We start from the raw sequence: 5,582 nt of genomic DNA, 5'->3' as shown, positions 1-5,582 counted from the left end.
CCGACCCCCAGGCCCACACCTCAGAATCAGATAAAAATCACATCAATAGAATCATTATCCTCCCACGAGTCCATACACACCAAGAACATCAAAATCGGACATCAAATGGCCTCTCAAATCCCTAATTTACACTCTCCAATTTCAAGCCCTAATTCCCCAATTTTAGGCTTTAAATTCAACAAATTTCATATTTAAACAAATAAAGAATCAACATAGGATCGAGTATAGAGTTCAAAAATCTTACCTCCAAGTGTTCCCCTTTGATTCCCTCTTCAATCCTTCTCAAAAAGTACCAAAATCTCTCAAAAATGATGAAAGATAGACTAAACATCGCGAACATGGCTATTTAAACATTATGCCCAGGCCAAAAATTCCTTCTTCACGAACCCGGTCAAAGCCTCGCGTTCGCGAAGCACAAATAATTCACAGCTCAAATTTCCTCTTACACGAACGCGAGGGCCGTCTCGCGAACGTGAAGAGCAAAACTCTGCAACACTGAACTAAAGAAATCTGCAACTTTCAAAGCAAGAATTTGATCCGTTTAACCACCCAAAACTCACCCGAGGCCCTCGGGACCTCAACCAAACATGCCAACATATCCCAAAATCACATCGGATTCAAGCGTAAGAATTCCATAATTTTTCAAATTCTGCTTTCGATCAAAAAGTCTATCAAACCTCGTCCGAATGACCTAAAATTTTGCACACATGTCACAAATGGCACAACGGACCTAGTCCAACTTCTAGAATTCCATTCCGACCCCTAATTCAAAATCTCACCTATCAACCAGAAAATGCCAAAATCCCAGTTTCGTCAATTCAAGCCTAAACCTTCCACAAACCTCTAAAATACATTCCGATCACGCTCCTAAGTCCCAAATCACCTAATGGAGCTAACCAAATCATAAAAATTCCAATCCGAGGTCATATACTAACAAGTCAAAACTTGGTTAAGCCTTTCAAATTTTTAAGCTTCAAACTGAGAACTATTTTTCCAAATTCATTCTGATTACCTTGAAAACCAAAACCGACGATCTACATAAGTCATATTACTTGGACAAGGACTAAAACCGAGCAAAAAGAAGCAAAGTGCGGACCACAGAATTTTTGTTTGCAGTCGCAGAATGTGAAAGAATTTTGTCAGTATTGCTTTGTAATGTGCGGACCGCACAATAATTGTGCGGCCGCAGAAGGGAAAGATTAGAGAGTACAACCTGAAGTCCGTCGAGAAGTGTGGACCGCACTATTATTGTGCAGCTGCAGAAGTTCAGAGTGCGACCGCACTCAGAAATGTGCGGACCTCAGAACCTGAAGAAGTGCGGCCGCAATTTAAAATTGTATGGCCGCAGAAGTCCCTCCTGTCAAGCTCAACTTAGTGCGGACCGCACACAGAATTGTGTGGTTGCATAACCTTTGAAAGGGAAATTTTGTCCGAAATTTTTAGCTGTGTATATATAGTCTTTTTTTGTCAAAATTAGGTCAAGTTTGAACATCTGAAAGTTGGTAGCCATTTTTCTTTACTAGTTTTAGCAACTTTAGTTTACTTCGGTGATTAAACATTAGATTTTAATCTATTTATCAGTCCATATGAGTTTAATTATCATTTCTTCTTTAATTTCTTCATTTTCATCTATGAGTAGCTAAATATCTAGCTAGAGTTGTGACTCCAACCCTAATGTGGGTACCTGATGAGTGTTTGATTTAGGGCTTGTTTATGGTTGGGTATGTAATATTTAGCCTAGTTCTTGCTTTAATTGTAGAATTAATGGTTGCAAATATTGATTCAGGCCTATTTGACTTAGTCTCTACTTGAGAAAGAGAGATTAAGTCTAGGAAAACTTGGCTAACAAGAAATTGGGATGAACTCAAGAAATTGATAGTCCCAATTAAAGGGTTGAATCTAGAGATAGTAAAACCCAGTTTGAGATTTTATCAACTATTTTGTGAATTACCCATTTGGACTTGAGAAAGACAAATTGGGCAAAACCACTCTATTACCGAGAGGTATTGAGTGGGTAATTGCATGTTGATTGTTATATTACACCCCGACCTACCAAACCTGCCCTAAAGCCCACAACCCGTTAGCCAAACACCTAGGTGGAAGTCACAACCCTAGATCTTTTACATCGTTCATTCAAACGAAGTCCGGATAAAGAGATATGGGCGTCGGAAGAAGGGCCGGTGAAGAACACATGTGGTTGACTTTTCAACCTTACTATAAATAGAAGACTTAGTCAACTTTTTCCTCATTTTCCAGAAAACTAACGAACAATAGAGCTTCCATATCTCTCCAAGAAGTTTCTTAGATTTTTGAAGCAGGTCCATCATCCGCAACTCAAAATCAAGAAGTGAACACATCAACGCGATCCTTACGACGTAGGTAAGACTTTGTCGTCCTATTTTCTCCTTATAACTAGAGTTTTGGACAGACCTTTATGGCTAAGAAAGTTTTTCACCTCTGTATTTTATCTATACAATGATAAGTAAGGGTGTGGATCAAAGGGAATAGAGTTTGGGAGCATGAACACAAAAGGTATGTAGGGTTTTCGTTTCGTTTTTGGCATTGTTTTGTTTAGCTATGTTCTAGACTTTCTTCTTGATATTTTATGAGTTTTTCAAGGAAAATTCAGCATGTATTGTATCCTTGTATAGTATTCAATTCCATATGTGAAGTATGGAAGAAACTAGTTTAGGTTCAAATTTCAAAACACAACAAGAACAAAAAGGGTGAATCGCCCATTTGGCCTATGCCATTCGGAGTTCAGTTATTGAGTTCCTCTGATGTTTTTATGTATACATAACCCCCATATGATACTAATATCTTCCTTTTAGATTATATAAGCTTAATTATCATGTATTATGCTTATATTATTCCTAAATCATATTTAGACTTTGATGTCGAAAGTTAGTCATAATGAGCTGACAGTACGTCCATAATTCCTTTTTGTCGATGTTTGATAATATTGTGGATAACTCAATCTCATTTAGTTTGATGTTATCAACTGGTCCGGGTATCCATTCTCTTGTATATTGTGATTCTTGCTATTTTTTGTGGGGATCATCCAGTTTTAGAGGAAACTTTGTTGAAAATTTTAAAAATTTGACAAGTTGGACAAATTTTAAGTTCCTTGATTCTAAATTGATTCAATAGAGATCCTAATGAGTTAATTAGCCTTAGTATATCATGTACATAATCGGTTACTCCTTTAGGCTCTCCGCTCAACTTATGGACGACAAGTACCAGATTACGTTTGTGATTCCGTTTATGGTTTCCTTTATGATCTCTTGAGTTCATATGATGCTGCCACATGTGTTACGCCTCATACATGATTACATTATTTATGATGGGGTATATATACCATAGTTCAAGTGGATCCTATTGATTATATGCTCCAGGGAGATAGCCTATAACACCAGTCGGGCCTATTGATTATATATTTTTCTACTAGGGGGATATAGCCCATAACGCCAGCCAGGCACGTTATATACGTATTTATAGCTATAGTTTGCATTGCATGATTATACATGAGGCTATTTCAGATGTACGGTTACCTGGTTGGGGAGGGGGCATAGACCATAATGCCAGACAAGTACCAGTTCAGACAGTAGTTTAGTTTCAACACAGTTTCAGCTTAAACTTCTCTTCAATGCTAAATCAGTTGCTAGTTAAGATTTTTGTTTTACTTTCATCTTATATTAAGATTTCCATCTTACAGTCATACTTTAGTATGATTTACATATACTTTCCACTCTATATAGTTTATACATATTATACTCACGTCCCTTCCGAGGCGCTACATTTCATGACGCGTAGGTATAGATAGACAAGGGCTTGTGCCACATTAGTAAACTATCCACTAGCTATTAGAGTCACTCTGCTTAATCCTGAAGTTACTTATATTTTGTATGTGTACATTTAGCTAGTTTGGGTATGGTGTAGCCTTGTCCCGTCCAGTACTTGTTCAGTTTAGGACTCCAAGAAGCTTGTAGATATGCACATGCGTAGTTATTATATTTTCATATGTCAGCTTGTGTTAGCCTTGTCAGCTTTTTGAATGGTACAGTTCTTATCAGTTACGTTTATGCTTGTTTTGTTTATCAGTTTATATTTATGATTAGTAGATTATCAGCAAGTTTAATGATGATCAGCACTTAGTGTCGGTTATCCATCGTGGCACTAGGCTGGGTCTTGACAAATGTGGTACCAGAGTAGTTCAGTCTTAGGGTGTCTATAGGCCGTGTCTAGTACAGTATTATTCAGGAGTATTTGCGCACCATACTTATGAACAAGAGGTTATATGTCATTATAGGATGGTTATCCTTTCTTCTTCTCTAGATCGTGCGATAGAGCTATGTTATAAGAATTCAGCTTTCTAACAAAACATTTTATATGTAGTGATGTTGCTGAAGAGACTCAAAACTTCCTAGAAGGGCAAAGTTGTTGCTATCCAAGGTACTAGCAGAGTAATCCCTGAGTTAGATGAGCATGAGGAGTCCAGACATAAGGTTTCATACAGAGCTTCACAAACTCTGTCTGTTTAGGGAGAGGCTAGGGGTTCTCTTTCAGCCGTACCTTCAGCTCATTAACATGACGACATGAGGGAGGCCATCAGATTGTTGACTAGCATTGCAGCTACTCAGGCCAGACGGTAGCATACATGTCCTTAAGGTGACGATATAGGTTCTAGGATTCGTGATTTCTTTATATTAGAGCCTCTAGTTTTCACGAGATCTTGTACAGTAGAGGATCTCGATGATTTTGTAGACATAGTAGCCAGATCCCTCAGAGTTATGCATGTAACAGATTGAGAGTAGTTGAACTGGCAACATATACATTACAGGATCTAACAGCAGGTTAGTATACCACTTGGGAGATGTTTAGGGGAGCAAATATTGCTCCAACTACATATTGGGAGTCCTCAGAGGCATTCCTCCATCATTACTTACTTATAGGGGCACGTAGAGCATGATTGGATAAGTTCTGCACATTGAGACATGGGGAGTATGAGTGTTGAAGAATACAACCTTTACTTTAATTTTTTGGCGAGGTTCGCTCCTAGAGTTGTATCAAATATGGAGAACAGGGTACACAGTATATGATTGTATCTATGCAGTCGAGTATGGAAATTTTATGTATTCAGGCATTCGTCTTAGAACTTGAGGAAAAGAAACAGAAGTAGCGGGATGACAGAGATAGAAACTCAAGTAAGAAAGGCAGATTTTCAGGTTCGTTTGGTGAGACATCTAGTGCTAGTAGACAACAAAGTGTTAGGCAGCCAGCACCTAGTACTCCTTCATGATTTCAGGGGTCAAGATCAAATCGACCCCCACAATCTAGAGCAAGTCAATCATCATAGGCTTCAATATCCCAGCATCGAGGTGTTTCTAGTTAGGGTGGTTCATTTTTACCCTATGTGTTCTGATTGTGGTAGATTCCATTTTGGTGTAGATGCATGTTATGTTTGTGGTGAGTCAGGCCATTTTATAAGAGATTGCTCATCTACGGGTGGTAGTGGTGAAGCTCAACTAGTGAGATCACTTGCAGCTTCTTCATCACCAGTACGCCCGCAAGGGCAAGTTCCT

Source organism: Nicotiana tabacum, chromosome 10 (genome assembly GCF_000715075.1).
Source record: "Nicotiana tabacum cultivar K326 chromosome 10, ASM71507v2, whole genome shotgun sequence".
In the NCBI taxonomy this organism is placed as follows: Eukaryota; Viridiplantae; Streptophyta; class Magnoliopsida; order Solanales; family Solanaceae; genus Nicotiana; species Nicotiana tabacum.
The sequence above is the reverse complement of the archived record's forward strand: the minus strand, read 5'-3'. Positions refer to the sequence as shown.